The 17,704-nt window shown below is 46.7% G+C and overlaps 1 long non-coding RNA gene across 1 annotated transcript in view; it reads left to right on the forward strand.

Annotated features, from left to right (window-relative positions):
• The window catches only part of LOC146809850 (uncharacterized), a 102,221-nt gene that overhangs the window by 63,657 nt on the left and 20,860 nt on the right, over nt 1–17,704 (forward strand). The window contains exon 4 of the long non-coding RNA XR_014966493.1: nt 7,655–7,804. This is a non-coding gene — a long non-coding RNA (uncharacterized LOC146809850). The remainder of the gene's footprint in view (nt 1–7,654; nt 7,805–17,704) is intronic.

Below are 17,704 nucleotides of genomic sequence, written 5' to 3' on the forward strand. Positions count from 1 at the left end.
GTAACTTCTTGTAATTATGACAGCTCTTCAAAAGCAATGTACAGTTACATCCACTGGACATTACTGGTTGTGGGGATATATAGGACTTGTAGGTTCACCAAGAACCCGACGAACCCAGAGCCAAAAACTGAGCAGCAACTTGCAATGGTTTTTTATTATGTACCGGGTATATAGTAATTATTCTGTAAAAATGTGTACATGGAAAAATCGGTATGAAAGACACCTATGTATTTCTGAAATGGGAACAAAATATAGAGTTTAGAAACAGTAGATATTTGCACATTTCCGAATTTGGGAATACTCATACTAGCATGAGAATTATCAGTCATTTTTTAGAAAGGCTTCTTTTTTACACAATGTGTTTCATTTGGAAGGCAGAAATGCATCGAAAGTCAATAGGTAATAACAGTTCCTTTACAAATCTGAATTACCCTAAGTCTCCCGATAAAAATGGTACCTCACTTGTAGGGGTAGGCATAGTGCCCACGACAGGAAATGGCTCAAAACCCAACGTGAACACACCACATTTTCACAATGCAAAATTACCCTTTTTTAGCAAAGTGCCTAGCTGTAGTTTTTTAACCCTAGCTCTGCCGGCACCTAGGGAAACCTAGCAAACCTATACATTTTTGAAAACTAGACACCCAGGGGAATCAAGGATGGGGTGACTTGTCTGCCTCCCACCAGGTTCTGTTACCCAGAATCCCTTGCAAACCAAAAAAATTGCCCAAAAAAACACTTTTCCCCCACATTTCTCTGGTGGAAAGTTCTGGAATCTGCATGGATCCACAAATTTCCACCCACCCCGCGTTCCCCAAAATCTTCCGAGAAAAATGGTACCTCACTTGTGTGGGTCTGCCTAGTGCCCGCGACAGGAAACGGCGCAAAACACAACGTGGACACACCTCAATTTAGCTGTGAAAAATGACCCTTTTTTGGCAAAGTGCCTAGCTGTAGTTTTTGAACCATAGCTCTGCCGGCACCTAGGGAAACCTAGCAAACCTATACATTTTTGAAAACTAGACACCCAGGGGAATCCAGGATGGGGTGACTAGACTGCATCCCACCAGGTTCTGTTACCCAGAATCCCTTGCAAACCTTAAAAATTGCCAAAAAAACGCATTTTCCCCACATTTCTCTGGTGGAAAGATCTGGAATCTGCGTGGATCCACAAATTACCACCCACCCCGCGTTCCCCAAAGTCTTCCGAGAAAAATGGTACCTCACTTCTATTGGTCAGCCTAGTGCCCGCGACAGGAAACGGCGCAAAACGTAACGTGGACACACCTCAATTTTGTAGCGAAAAATGACCCTTTTTAGGCAAAGTACCTAGCTGTAGTTTTTTAACCATAGCTCTGTAAATGTTGACTACCATCCATGATGAGAGTACTTCACCTGTGGCTGTTTGGGGTCAGATTGCTGAATTGCGCAAACCTGTGTGCATTTTAGACTACAATAAGCACTCGGGTGGTGTTGATAGAGTAGATCAGAGGTTGGAACCTTACACTGCTATTCGTAAGACTAACATTTGGTATAAGAAGTTGGCCATCCATCTCTTCAATTTGGCAACTTGCAATGCTTTTGTTGTGTTCAAGGAGTGTTCTCCTGCATCAAAGTTGACTTTTGTTCAGTTTCAGGAGTCTGTGATAGGCAGCCTTCTTGTTGTGGAACAGGCAAGTGTTCCTAGAGTTGGAGTGGTGGAGGATGTGGCTAGACTGAAAGATCGCCACTTTCCTGATTTTATTCCTCCCGCGCCCAAAAAAAACAATCCCTGTAAGAGATGTAGAGTCTGCTTGCGAAGAGGTGTGCGGAAGGAGGGTCGTTTGCACTGTGCCGATTGTCCTTCTAATCTTGGGCTGTGTGTGCCCACATGTTTCAGACTGTATCACACTCAAAAGAATTTTTGGGAGCAACCATGAGTCTAACAGTGTACTGACTGGTCTGTATGGTTTTATATAGTTGTTCAGTTTAACGTTTGGCAATAGAATTATGTCTTTAGTTACTGCTGTTGTTTTGTAGTTCTAGTTTTGTATTTAGTTGCAATTTGTTTGTGTTTTCTTTCTTGTTTAACCCCTTCTCTGCCAGGCCTTTTCCCCTCCTGTGCCACGCCCTTTTTTGGCTATTTGGGGTAGTGCGCGCTGAGGCCCCTGTAACTTTTTGACCACATAAGGTATCCATGCCAAATTTGCGTCCTTTTCTTCCAACATCATGGGGATTCTGAAGGTACTCAGGGTTTGTGGATTCCCTTGGAGGGGTCACAGAAATGAGCCAAAATACAGAAAAACTTAGTTTTTTGGGGGGAAAATGGGAAAAACGGGCTTCAAATGAAAGCTTCTGGGTTTTTCCCTGCAAGTGTTATCAAAATAGGGTTTGTGGGGCTGAAATCACCATTTTCCCAGCTTTTAGGGGATACCAGACTTTTGTCAGAAACCCAACATTTTTTACACAGTTTTGGCATTTTTCTGGGACATAGCATATTTTTGCTATTTTTTGTGCTTTCGACCTCCTTCCAGTTAATGGTAGAAATGGGAACAAAAGCAATAATGGATCCTGGAAAGCTATACATTTTAAAGAAGTAGACAAAATTCTGAATTCAGCAAGGGGTCATTTGTGTAGATCCATCAAGGTTTCTTTATAGAAACTAACAGTTAAATATAGGATAAATTGAAAATTTGTTGAAAAAAAGCGCCTTTTGTGTCAACATTTTCACCTGTAACTTCTTGTAATAATGACAGCTCTATGAAAGCAATGTACCGTTACATCCGCTGGACATTACTGGTTGTGGGGATATATAGGACTTGTAGGTTCACTAAGAACCCGACAAACCCAGAGCCAAAAACTGAGCAGCAACTTGCAATGGTTTTTTATTATGTACCGGGTATATAGTAATTATTCTGTAAAAATGTGTACATGGAAAAATCGGTATGAAAGACACCTATGTATTTCTGAAATGGGAACAAAATATAGAGTTTAGAAACAATAGATATTTGCACATTTCCGAATTTGGGAATACTCATACTAGCATGAGAATTATCAGTCATTTTTTAGAAAGGCTTCTTTTTTACATAATGTGTTTCATTTGGAAGGCAGAAATGCATCGAAAGTCAATAGGTAATAACAGTTCCTTTACAAATATGAATTACCCTAAGTCTCCCGATAAAAATGGTACCTCACTTGTAGGGGTAGGCATAGTGCCCACGACAGGAAATGGCTCAAAACCCAACGTGAACACACCACATTTTCACAATGCAAAATTACCCTTTTTTAGCAAAGTGCCTAGCTGTAGTTTTTGAACCATAGCTCTGCCGGCACCTAGGGAAACCTAGCAAACCTATACATTTTTGAAAACTAGACACCCAGGGGAATCCAGGATGGGGTGACTTGACTGCCTCCCACCAGGTTCTGTTACCCAGAATCCCTTGCAAACCTAAAAAATTGCCAAAAAAGTGCATTTTCCCCACATTTCTCTGGTGGAAAGTTCTGGAATCTGCGTAGATCCACAAATTTCCACCCACCCCGCGTTCCCCAAAGTCTTTCGAGAAAAATGGTACCTCACTTGTATTGGTCAGCCTAGTGCCCGCGACAGGAAACGGCGCAAAACGTAACCTGGACACACCTCAATTTTGTAGCGAAAAATGACCCTTTTTAGGCAAAGTACCTAGCTGTAGTTTTTTAACCATAGCTCTGCCGGCACCTGGGTAAACCTAGCAAACCTATACATTTTTGAAAACTAGACACCCAGGGGAATCCAGGATGGGGTGACTTGACTGCCTCCCACCAGGTTCTGTTACCCAGAATCCCTTGCAAACCTAAACAATTGCCAAAAAAAAGACTTTTTCCCCACATTTCTCTGGTGGAAAGTTCTGGAATCAGCGTGGATCCACAAATTTCCACCCACCCCGCATTCCCCAAAGTCTTCCGAGAAAAATGGTACCTCACTTGTGTGGGCCGGCCTAGTGCCCACGACAGGAAACGGCGCAAAATGTAACCTGGACACACCTCAATTTCACAGTGAAAAATGACCCTTTTTTGGCAAAGTGCCTAGCTGTAGATTTTGAACCATAGCTCTGCCGTCACCTAGAGAACCCTAGCAAACCTATACATTTTTGAAAACTAGACACCCAGGGGAATCCAGGATGGGGTGACTCGACTGCCTCCCACCAGGTTCTGCTACCCAGAATCCCTTGCAAACCTAAAAAAATGCCAAAAAAAACACATTTTCCACACATTTCTGTGGTGGAAAGTTCGGGAATCTGCGTGGATCCACAAATTTCCACCCACCCCGTGTTCCCCAAAGTATTCCGATAAGAATGGTACCTCACTTGTGTGGGTCGGCCTAGTGCCCTCGACAGGAAACGGCGCAAAACGCATCATGGACACACCTCAATTTTGCAGTGAAAAATGAACCTTTTTGGTAAAGTGCCTAGCTGTAGTTTTCGAACCCTAGCTCTGCTGGCACCTAGGGAAACCTACCAAACCCCCACATTTCTGAAAACTAGACAACCGGGGGATTCCATGGAGGTATGGCTTGCGTGGATCCCCCAACGTTTCCTTACCCAGAATGCCCTGCAAACCTCAAATTTAGCTGAAAAAATCACCTTTTTCACACATTTTTGTGTGGGAAAGTTGAGGCATCACCGGGCTGACACAAATTTCCTACCACCCAGCGTTCCCCCAGGTCTCCCGATAAAAACGGGGCCTCACTCGTGTGGGAGGCACAAGTACCCGTGACAGGCAAGGGCCCAAAACGTATTGAGGCGACATGAAAATTGCCTACATCAAAACGACCTGGTTTTGCAAGGAGGGTCACCTGGGTTTTTGGCCCGGTGCTCGGTGGCCACCTAGGGGAACCTACCGAACCCACACATTTCTGAAAACTAGACACCCGGGGGATGCCAGGGAGGTATGGCTTGCGTGGATCCCCCAACGTTTCCTTACCCAGAATGCCCTGCAAACCTCAAATTTAGCCCAAAAATTCACCTTTTTCACACATTTTTGTGTGGGAAAGTTGTGGCATCAGCGGGCTGACACAAATTTCCTACCACCCAGCATTCCCCCGGGTCTCCCCCTAAAAACGGGGCCTCACTCGTGTGGGAGGCCCAAGTACCCGCGACAGGCAAGCGTCCAAAACGTAGTGCGCCTCAACAGGCAAGGGTCCTAAATGTAGTGCGCCTCACTACGTTGTGGGCCCTTGCCTGTGGCGGGTACTTGGGCCTCCCACACAAGTGAGGCACCGTTATTCTATCTATTGTTATGGGTTTTGCTTCCGAAGGGGGACAGGAGATGTGCACGTGTACGGCATCTCTTTTGCTGATGAGATGTGCATGCGTACAGACAGACAATGTGCACGTGTACGGCAGCTCTTTTACTGTGCGGTCCACGCACCCCTCGTTCCCTTCCCTCCCTGGCTACACGTGCATATGTTTGTTTACAGCAACCCAAGATGCGGCAGAGGAAGAAAACAACAGATAAAATGTTCCATACGGCATTTTGAGCTGCAAGAGTAAAGTAATTCCGTTGCAGCTTCATTTACCTGATCCAGCATAAACAACCAGAAAACGGAAGCGCCACAGGGAAACGGAGTACCTTTATACTAATTACCCATACAGTCGGGGAGACAGGCACCATCTAGCTATGTCTGATGGTGCGCTCTATGGCATTAAGGCAAACAAAATAACAAATGATCCCTCGTTCACTTCCTGATTTTCGCCCACGGACGAGGCCATATAACACGTTCCTCTGCCCTGTTTTGTCATCTGTCAGTGGAGCCAACCGCACACTCCACCGCCTACCGAGGACCTACCCCATCTATTCGACAGCACTGCGACCTGTGCTGGGCCCTCCCTGTGCACCCCCATTTCTACCGGCGCATCAGCATATCCAGCCGGCTGCCCCCACAACTCTCTCCCCCTTTCTCCCTGCTGAATCCCTCTCAAGACGCACCGCTCCCCCCAACCCAACCTACTCCCCTCCCTCACCTCACACAGTGCAGCAGCACTACGCTTGCATTTTCTCCTAAATTTAAGTGAAGTTTGCCTACTGCATCACTTCCTCTGCGTACCCCACCCCCACACCGACCATAATTACAGGCACATTGGGGCAAGGAACCCTTACGGACCCACTCCATTGTTATCGGTAAAACTCCCTCCAGCGCCGCCTTGTTCCCCTGCCTTACCCTCGTAATTAGACTCTGCCCCTCCCCAAGCCACCGAAACGAGGGCCCCCATGCCCCTCCACTCTAACCACTCCCAACCCTGCTCCAAAGTCGGCTGCCCCGATACCACAACCCCCGCCTCCCGCCACTCCTTGCCATTGTGCAACCCAAAAACGCAGCTCCAGCTGGCATCTGCTGCAGCACCCAGGAGAGCACCAGCCCCCACTAGGACCAAACAAGTCATGCATACAATAGAGCAAGTGCCTGCCCCCTCAAATACATTGTGCGAGTACAGCACCCACCAAGACAAAACCAGATTCAAATGCGTGCACTTCTCCACATATACCTTCTATGGGAGAACACCAGTACCCATCAGGACCAAACAAGTCCCGCAAACATTCCGCTCCTGCCCCTCCCAAACATTTGCGTGACAGTGCCATGGATCCTAGCCAGCGCCCTGCGCACCTTATCGAAAAATTCATTTTTTTCAGAAAGCCTCGTTTCCCTCCCCCCAACCCTGCCACCAGACCAATTACACGCCAGTGTCCAGTGGGCAGAGCCCGGCAAAAACATCTCTCCTCCCTAAATGGTGCCGAAATCACCACCCTGCCATTCTCCGGCACCTGCGCGTATCTGGCAGCACCGATGACGCCCACCCCACCCACTCCCCACCTCCCGATCGTGCCCACCCCTGTGCAACCCCCTGCCCACCAAAACATTCTTGCACTCTCCTCCACTCCTGCCTCCAGATGCCCACAAGGGTGTGGGGGGAGAGGACCAGTAGCACTGCGGGACAGGACACACACTGCCAGCATCTGGATATATAGTCAACCACGCCTCCCCACCCACCACGGCAGCCTCAGCTCCAATGTGCATGGCTAGGCACGGCAACAAAAACAAGAATCAACACCACTCCGTTCCTCACGCAGGAAACGCACACCACTCAAACCCCGTTCCATCTGAGGCACAATTGGAGCAGCGTGCCACCCCTCCACCAAAGCTCCCCAGCACCCCGGCACAAGCCACATGCACTCCCCCTTTACACCCAACTTCCAGAGGTCCTGCACCAAACCCTCGCTCTGGACTTGGGTCTTAGGTCTCTGTGCTGCTTGTCGTGTGTGGCCAGCAAGTTTATATGTGTTGGCAGTTCACCCTCGGGGGCAGAACACCCTCAAGAACAGCTGCACTTGCTCCCTGTACCCATCCTCTGTGCCCGGTTCACTGCAGAAAGGGCTCGGGCAGGCCCGTGGCCCATGTGGGGGAGAGCTCACCGATGCAAAACACAGAGTCCCGCTAGTAGTGCAGTGCTCGCCAACTGAGATGCTGGATGGTTGCTTATCAGGTTCACTGTTTACTCTTTGGCACTATAACTTTGCTCGTAATCGGCAATTGCTGTGCATAATGTTCGATCGCCTGCCAGCAGCAAAGTGCATCATGCATAAACATATGACGGGGTGCTGCTTCTTTAAATACCGACATCGTGTTTTTTTTTTCTTCCAGTGTCTTCGGTGCCCCTGCTTTCACTACCGTGGTGTGTCACCCCCCCCCTCCACCAGCTGTATTGAAAAACACTCTTGAGAAGGACTTTTTGCGATGTATGCTGTTTCTGTATATACCGACCCAAGTTCTATCAAGTTACCCAATCTGGTAGTAAGTTGATTTATTTTAGAAGCTGGTGTCATTTATTTAAGTTTTCAGAATTTTAGTTGTTTGGCATGTGTTTTTTTCCGTCTGGCCTGTGTCACTTCCTCCCTTTTAAATAACAAACATGTCCTGCTTCCTTCTTTTCTAAGCACCCTACAGGCTCATCTTTTTAGCGCTATATAGAAATGCAAGAATAATTACAGTGCACCACATCCAGGCACAACACTCAAAACAAATAGACATGGGTAAAAGACATTGCCATTTACAACGCTAATTGCTCTAACTCTCGCAAATGCGAGACCTATTGTATTGCAAATGCTTGTTGTGAGTGTTGTAATGTGTTGGTTTCGTGCCTGGTGGTGTGAATGGTCTTGTGTGTATCACGTATGAAGGTGTGTGAATGGCCTGTAAAGCGGTTGGTGCCTTGCTGTGGCTTTTACAGCTCCCGATCTGTGAGTCACTGGTTCAGTTTTTTGTCCTTTTAATTATTGACAGTGCATTTCATTTTTGTGAAATCTCTTGTTAATAACATTTCATATACTGAACCATCACTCGCCCTCGTGCAAAACCCAACCAGTATGTGTGTGTGCTTGAGGAATAGATTGCTGTGGAGTAATTGTTGTCTATTTAGTCTCTCTGCCAAATTGTACATTCCATCTAAGAATAACCTACCGACTGTAGATATTGTCGTAAACTAAACACCCATGGGAGTAAATGGTGATGTTTCTCTTGTGGATACCAACACGTTATCTTACCTACAATGTCCTGCAAACCTCAAAATGTCTGTCACATTTTCATTGCATTATTGTGGCAACATTTTCACGCTGCTGAAAGAAACAGCAAATTTCCTACCTCGCCTTTCTCCGAGTATCCCAATAGAAATGGTACCTCACTCGCGTGGGAGGCCCAAGTACCCACAACAGGCAAGGGCCAAAAACATAGTAAGGCGACATCAAAATTGCCTATCACAAAACAAACTGGTTTTGCAAGGGGGGTCACCTGGGTTTTTGGCTCCGTGCTCGGTGGCCAGCAAGGGAAACCTACCAAACCCACACATTTCTGAAAACTAGATACCCTGGGGATTCCAGGGAGGTATGGCTTGCGTGGATCCCCAACGTTTCCTTACCCAGAATCTCCTGCAAACCTCAAATTTTGCTAAAAAAGTCCCTTTTTTCACACATTTTTGTGTGGGAAATTTGTGGCATCACTGGGCAGACAAAAATGTCCTTCCACCCAGCGTTCCCCAGGGTCTGCAGATAAAAATGGAACCTTACTCGTGTGGGAGGCCAAAATGACCTGCTTTTGCAAAGAGGGTCACCTGGATTTTTGGCCCCGTGCTCAGCGGCCATCTAGGGAAACCTACCAGACCCACACATTTGTGAAAACTAGACAACCGGGGGATTCCAGGGAGGTATGGCTTGCGTGGATCCCATAAAGTTTCCTTACCCAGAATCCCCTGCAAACCCCAAATTTTACTGAAAAAGTCACTTTTTTCACACATTTTTCTGTGGTAAAGTTGTGGCATCACCGGGCTGATGCAAATTTCCTACCCCTCAGCGCTCCCCAGGGTCTCCTAATAAAAATGGTGCCTCACTCATGTGGGAGGCCCAAGTACCCGCAACGGGCAAGGGCCCGAAACGTTTTGAGGCGACATCAAAATTGCCTATCTCAAAATGATCTGGTTTTGTAAGGGGGGTCACCTGGTTTTTTGGCCCCGTGCTTGGTGGCCATCAAGGGAAACCTACCAAACCCACACATTTCTGAAAACTAGACACCCGGGGGATTTCAGGGAGGTATGACTTGCGTGGATCCCCCAACGTTTCCTTACCTAGAAACCCCTGCAGACCTCAAATTTTTCTGAAAAAGTCACTTTTTCACACATTTTTGTGTGAAAAGTTGTGGCATCACTGAGCTGACACAAATTTCCTACCATCCAGCGTTCCCCAGGGTCTCCTGATAGAAACGGTGCCTCACTCATGTGGGAGGCCCAAGTACCCGCGAAAGGCAAGAACCCAAAACATTTTGAGGCGACATCAAAATTGCTTATCGCAAAATGTTTTGGGCCTGTCGCGGGTACTTGGGCCTCCGACACGAGTGAGGCACCATTTTTATCGGGAGACCCTGGGAAACGCTGGAGGGTAGAACATTTGTGTCAGCCCGGTGATGCCACAACTTTCCCACACAAAAATGTGCGAAAAAACAGATTTGTTTTTCAGCCACATTTGAGGCTTGCAGGGGATTCTGGGAAGGGAAATGTTGGGGGATCCACCCAAGCCATACCTCCCTGGAATTCCCTGGGTATCTAGTTTTCAGAAATGTGTAGGTTTGGTAGGTTTTCCTAGATGGCCGCCGAGCACAGGGCCAAAAACAAAGGTGACCCCTTTGAAAAACCAGGTAACTTTGAGATAGGCAATTTTGATGTTGCCTCAATAAGTTTTGGACCCTTGCCTGTCGCGGGTACTTGGGCCTCCCACACTAGTGAGGCACCATTTTTATCGGGAGATCTGAGGGGACGCTTTGTGATAGGAAATTTGTGTCAGCCCGGTGATGCCACAACTTTCCCACACAAAAATGTGCGAAAAAAGTGATTCTTTCAGCTAAATTTTGCAGGGGATTCTGGGTAAGGAAACTTTGGGGGATCCACACAAGCCATACCTCCCTGTAAACCCCCGGGTGTCTAGTTTTCAGAAACATGTGGGTTTGGTAGGTTTCCCAAGATGGCCGCCGAGCACGGGGCCCAAAACCCAGGTGACCCCTCTTGAAAAACCAGGTCATTTTCAGATAGGCAATTTTGATGTTGCCTCAATACATTTTGGGCCCTTGCCTGTGGCGGGACTTGGGCCTCCCACATGAGTGAGCCACCATTTTTATCGGGAGACCTTGAGGAACACTGGGTGGTAGGACATTTGTGTCAGCCCTGGTGATGCCACAACTTTCCCACACAAAAATGTGATATTTTCAGGTAAATTTGAGGTTTGCAGGGGATTCTGGGTAAGGAAACGTTGGGGGATCCACAAAAGCCATATTCCCCGGGTGTCTAGTCTTCAGAAATGTGTGGGTTTGGTAAGTTTCCCTAGATGGCCACAGAGTACGGGGCCAGAAACCCAGGTGACCCCCTTTCAAAACCAGGTTGTTTTGTGATAGGCAATTTTGATGTTGCCTCAATACATTTTGGGCCCTTGCCTGTCGCGGGTACTTGAGCCTCCCACACAAGTGAGCACCATTTTTATTGGGAGACGCGGGGGAACGCTGGGTGGTAGGAAATTTGTGTCAACCCGGTGATGCCACAACTTTCCCACACAAAAATGTGCGAAAAAAGTGATTTTTTCAGCTAAATTTGAGGTTTGCAGGGGATTCTGGGTAAGGAAACTTTGGGGGATCCACACAAGCCATACCTCCCTGGAATTCCCCAGGTGTCTAGTTTTCAGAAATGTGTGGTTTTGATAGGTTTCCCTAGATGGCTGGCTAGCTCGGGGCAAAAATCCAGGTGACTCTCCTTGCAAAACCCGGTCATTTTGAGATAGGCAATTTTGATGTTGCCTCAATACATTTTGGGCCCTTGCCTGTGGCGGGTACTTGGGCCTCCCACATGTATGAGCCACCATTTTTATCGGGAACCCTGAGGGAACACTGGGTGGTAGGACATTTGTGTCAGCCCAGTGATGCCACAACTTTCCCCAAAAAATTTAGTGAATTTTTTTTTTTTCCAGATAAATTTGAGGTTTGCAGGGGATTCTGGGTAAGGAAACGTTAGGGGATCCACGCAAGCCATACCTCCCTTGAATCCACTCGGTGTCTAGTTTAAAAAAAATGTATAGGTTTGCTAGGTTTCCCTAGGTGCCGGCCTAGCTATAGCTAGGTACTTTGCCAAAAAAGGGTCATTTTTCACTGTGAAATTTCCTTTCATGGGCACTAGGCCTACCCACACAAGTGAGATATCATTCTTTTTGGAAGACTATGAGTTTGTGGATCCACGCAGATTCCAGAACTTTGCCCCACAGAAATATGAGGAAATGTGTTTTTTTTACATTGTTTTAGGTTTGCAAGGGATTCTGGCTAACAGAACCTAGTAAGAGGCAGTCAAGTCACCCTATCCTGGATTCCCCTGGGTGTCTAGTTTTCAAAAATGTATAGGTTTGCCAAGTTTCCCTAGGTGCCAGCAGAGCTAGGGTTCAGAAACTACAGCTAGGCACTTTGCCAAAAAAGGGTAATTTTTCACTTTGAAATTGAGGTGTGTCCACGTTGTGTTTTGTGCCATTTCCTGTTGCAGGCACTAGGCCTATCCACACAATTGAGGTACCATTTTACTTGTTAGACTTTTGGGAACGTGGGGTGGATGGACATTTGTGGATCCACACAGATTCCAGAACTTTCCACCACAGAAATGTGAGGAAAATGTGTTTTTGGGAAAATTGTTTAGGTTTGCAAGGGATTCTGGGTAACAGAACCTGGTGGGAGCCAGTCAAGTCACCCCACAGATGAGGACCTGTCTATAATAGAGCTAGGTACATCACCTATTGTCATTAATGAAGCCAAGATCAAAATGACCCCTCTGCCAGACCCCCATCTGCTACTGTCTACAACATCTCTCAAAATGGAAACAGAACTAGGACAAGAGTCAGGACACTTAGAGGAGTTCTCCAACATGGACTCAAGGGATCGGGAAGAATTATTGATAAATCCTACCCAGCAAACACCTGTCGGGCCCATGCTGGAATCTCAAAATCCTTCCACATTGCAGAACAAAGAGATGAAATGGTATCAGAAAAGGGAGGCCCTGTCACCAAGGTCGGATTTAGAAAACTCAACCAAACATCATCAAAAATTGAACTCAGAAAATGTCTGGACAAGCCTACTTAAAACACTGCAACTTCTGGTTGAAGCCCTCCAGTACCAATCAGATAAAATGGACACACAGCTGACTCTATTAAACAGGCTGTGTTTGTGGTGGCTATCGACGAGAAACTCGAAGCTTTAAACATGTCAAGTCAGGGAGTTAAACTATGGGTGCGGCTCGATAGTCGCACCCATAATATTGAGCAACCTATGTGCACAAATAAAAGACTCAACATGGAACACTAGTGACCCTAAGCCAAAGGGCGTTTTCTCTACTGAGTACCAAACTGGAACCAGAACAAGCACATATGGAGCGGGAAACTCAGCTCCTAAGCCCTCAACTCTGAAACCACCAAAAAGAGGCAACCCAAAAAATAATGGATGTAACAAGCCTCAGGCACCAGTATCTGAACCCACCTGGAAGTTAATGGAAGAGTCGGATGTCCCAGGAGCAACATCAAACACCAAACAAAGGCGAGCTCAAAGGAGAAAGGGCCGAAATCAAAGATCCATTTCTAAAAAGGAGGATTTTGCTCGTCTCTTTAGATTGACATCTCCCGAAACATCTGATCTTCCAAATCAACTATTTGCAGCAGAAATGGGCACAACTCACACAATCTTGTTTTACGCTGAAGAAGGGGTGGCCCCTGACTCCAACCAACAACTCACCACCACAGGCCCATCAATGCAGACACAGCCGGCTGAAGGGGAAGGAACCTGCTCAACCTTGTCCAATAAATCGCACAGATAGGAAGGTGCACATGAAAACCAGAAATGCAGCTCGAAACCGGATGCAGCCTTTATACAAGGGCACTTACCCAATTCAACATTGGCAGGACTCACCGCTGAAGCCGACAAACACCACAAGACCACCTTCCCTATCGCTCAGTCGGATCACCAATCACCAATTATACGCTCATTACAGTTTCCAAAATCAGAGGAGACGAGCGTCCCGCAACCTGTACAGACCCAGAACATGACAACATAAGAATCAAGGCCGCTGCCACGGAGGACACGGGCAACCCGCCTGGCACCACGCTGCCCTGCACTGGGCAAGTAGCGGATATAAATCTTAACGATGGGAGCAAGGCAGAAGGAGCAACAACCCTAGCCCTAACCCTACCAAGAACCAATAACTGTGAGTCCATCAACTGGCAACAACTGGACAATCAAGTGAATATCCCTAATAAAAACGGGAAAACACTGGAGTTCATACCAGTATATTGATCAAGAGGGGCATACAACATGCTAAATAGAGGGAATATACTGCTGCTACTGTCACATATACCTTCTTTATAAGAGGTAACTTATACAGATCTGAACTCAGTGGACTTTGTTAATCAGGCCGACCCCAAGGGAGGTGAGGTCACACAGACTACCTGGACACTGGCAAGTATGGCACAAAAAATATTACTGTAAAGTTCAACATTCGGAAACTGGGGCATAAAGATCAAACCTATTAATACACCAGGCTACCCCGAGCCACTAGCCCAACAGCGTGCAGACTGAAGGTCAATCAATCGGGCGACACGGATATATCGTCCAGAGTTTCCACAACAAGGAATTTGTCTTGAGGGACCGAGATGGCCGACAAGGACAATTACTAACCAACCAAGAAACAATTGACAGATCAGCAGGCACAATCGACCAGGAGGAGAAATCCATTTATTACAAATATGTTCATGGAACATCAATGGGCTAACTAGAAAGGTGGCAGACCGGGACTTCATAAACTATCAAAGGTCATTCCACATCATTGCCTTACAGGAGACGTGGTTAACTGATCTGCCACACTTACAAGGCTACTTACGCTTCTTTTCACCAGCACTAAAAAAGGCAAGATACGGACATCTGCAGGGAGGCCTGGCAATCTATGTGATAAATACATGTACAACCTCAGCTCATGTAGTTGGGTTGATAACACCAGAATCCATAGCCATAAAAATCTCCACCTCATTTGGGCCATCAGGGAATGGGAACAAGGTAATTGCAATAATAAACACTTACATCCACCTCAACAGGAAAATCAAGGATACAAAAAAATTGGCGAACTTTGTAGAGCTCTGCATGAGTGAGATCAAAACACCAGATACAATACTCACAGGGGATTTTAACCTACATCTACTTGGCTCATCATTAGCGGAGGAAGAAATGACACAGAACCAGCTATGGAACATCCCACAACAGCGCAACAATTCATCAGAACTACCTACAAAAACCAGCCAGAGCCTAGTAGAGGATCTTGAACATCTAAACCTCAGAGCTGTGAATGGTAGAAGCATAGGCGACACTCCTCCGGCACTCATTCATCATTCACTAACCAAAAACACGATGCTAGACTTTACGTTTTTGTCTCTTACCTTTTTAATGAATTCTTTTCATTCAGTATAGGTGACAAAGCAGACAGTGATCACCGGCCTCAGGAGCTCACTCTTCGCCCAAATATGCCAAAACTCATGAAATGGAAGGGTCAGCCAGGTATGACCACCACAATCAACTATAGAAACATAAAAGTTGTGCAAGCGACGCAAGAGAACTTTCAGCAAGCAGCAACACTTTTATTCTAATTCCATAAAGGTTGCAATGCGATGGAGAAATGGACAAACTATACAAACTCCTTGGCAAAATCATTTGCCGTCCCTATTAAATCAAGGACACAGCAAAGCTGTAGCGGTGTTAGAACTGGGGTCTCTAGTTGGCAGAGGTAAGTATCTTTGTCCAAATAGGGACCCTTGCTTCTAGTCAGGGTAATGGGGTACACACTATTGATAACCCCTGCTCACCCTCTTGGTAGCTTGGCATGAGCAGACAGGCTTATCCCCAAGGCAATGTGTAAAGTATTTGAACCAACACTCACAGTAACACAGTGAAACACCACAAATGGACACTACACCAGTTATTATAGAAATATAAATATCTTTATATAGCTTAGGCAGATCAAAACAACATAAAAATCACATACACTCCCATTTTCTTCTAAATGTATTTGTACTTATATAGCGCACTTCTACCCAGGGGTCTCGTAGCACTGTATACATACCGCTGTGGCACCCTTCCTGGTTTTCCTGTGAGATGTCCACTCCTGGGCACCCCCAAGATGAAGCCAGGCATCCTAGCGCTGTGGGGACCATTGTGGAGATTAAGCAAGCTATTGCCCAGAGTTGCACAGTGGGACCCATGATTAGAATAGGCACCGAGGCGAGAATTATCAGATCCGGGGAAATTGAATCCAAGAGCCGCCGAGGCGGGAATTGAACCCTGGTCCCGGGCCAAACCTCTGCATCAGGGCCTGCCACTCTAACCATTGAGCCACACTTCTCCACTAAAATTAAAACTAAAACGGTTATCTGGTGGATAAAGTTCACTGTGGTAATGTTCTCTTTGTGACAAACGTATTGGTATGCACCAAAAACACTTGTGTGCCCTCTTAGTTACAAAATAAACTTGTAGCACTGTTCATGGTCTTTATCTATCCCAGAAAGTTCACTTGCAGCACTGTTTGTTAGCAGGTTTCCTTAAGACAGGAGAAATAAGAAATGCTCTCATCTGTGGTACCGCTCTGGGGAAGTGCGGTCAAAGTGCCCTTCAAAGCGTTTCTATCTTTAGTGGTGATACGTCCCTTCCCTCCAGTACACTCTCCGGTAGAACTGGTGCTTCTGTATAAGGTGAGGCCCCCGCAGTACTGGTAGTCGGGAGGGCTGCCTTCCACGCTTACTATGGTTCGCGATGACCCCGCTGCACTTGCATCCACCCCAGTGCGCTCGCACAGTCACCCGCGGCCTCCACCAGTTCCAGGCTTCACAGACTCCCACTCTACTGCTAGCCTTACCTCGGAGCTGATGTCTCCACTGCTGCAGGTGCCTCAGGTCGATTACAGCTGCTGCATTGACCAAGGTGGCCTTTCAGGGACGGCGGAGCGGAGCAGTCTTCCAGATTCTGAGCGTGCTGTCTTCCTTGGTTCCACGCTGATGTCCTGCTGGGTGATTCGCACACACCGTGGCTGGGCGACGAAGAAGAGTCTCATTGCCAAGTAACGCCTCGCAGCGGGGTCTGCTGCCACGCTGGCTTCTCTGTTTACCCTGGCAATCACCGGCTGCAGACATGCGCCGGCGGCAGTGAATCCCACACAGCTCCTCATAGCTGATGGCCTTTCTGCTTACTTTGGTGATCACCGGCTGTAGACACGGGCCGGCAGTGGTGAATCTCACACAGCTCCTCGGAGCAAAGATCATGGAGATAGTCACAGGCATCTGCTTGTAGGATACGAAGGAAAGCCCTCCTCTGTAACCAGTGCTCCTTGTAGTACACCAGTCGCGTATAAGCACACGCACAAGCGCTTCTTGGGATCTTGGAAACAGAGAGTATGTGCACTTTAGCACTGAGTAGCAGTGGTAAAGTGCCCAGAGTCCAATAGCCAACAACCACAGGTCAGGAAATACAAAAGAAGCAAAAAGTTTGGGGATAACCCTGCAAAAAAGGCCTTTTCCAAATTCCAACTTTACCAGGATCCAAAAGTGTAAAATTAAGATCAATAAAAAACACTATTAATTATACATTACGGCAGGTACGGTGGTCGCAAACTAACACCTTATAACTAGCTGAATTACAACAGCAGAAAAAACAGCTGAAACTAGCGATTTGGGAGGCCAGGAGAGACAATAAAAAGATTTACCCACCCAACACATGAAGGTCTGTCTTCAAATATATCCAAGGAGGACTAGGCTACCTACCTTGGAAACCACTTTCACGAAGAAAATATCTTATTATATATTGAGACCAGCTCAGAGACAATACAAGGATAAATGCCGGGATTCATACCCCCAAATGATCACCTCAAAATGATAAAAAGCTACATAAAGAAGGGAAGGCAAGAAGGGGCGCCGGCCACAAATGGAATACCACCTGTGCTTTATATTTAAAATAAAGATTATTGGGCTAAAGCACTTAGGCCACTGTCCATGGAAGTAAGGCAGACAGGCCTACTTCTTTTGTCCTGGTGTGCCTCGATAATTTCACCTATATTTAAGTTGGGCTATAAGACTATGCCTAGGAACTATCGTTTAGTTGCCC

Source organism: Triturus cristatus, chromosome 7, assembly GCF_964204655.1.
Source record: "Triturus cristatus chromosome 7, aTriCri1.1, whole genome shotgun sequence".
In the NCBI taxonomy this organism is placed as follows: Eukaryota; Metazoa; Chordata; class Amphibia; order Caudata; family Salamandridae; genus Triturus; species Triturus cristatus.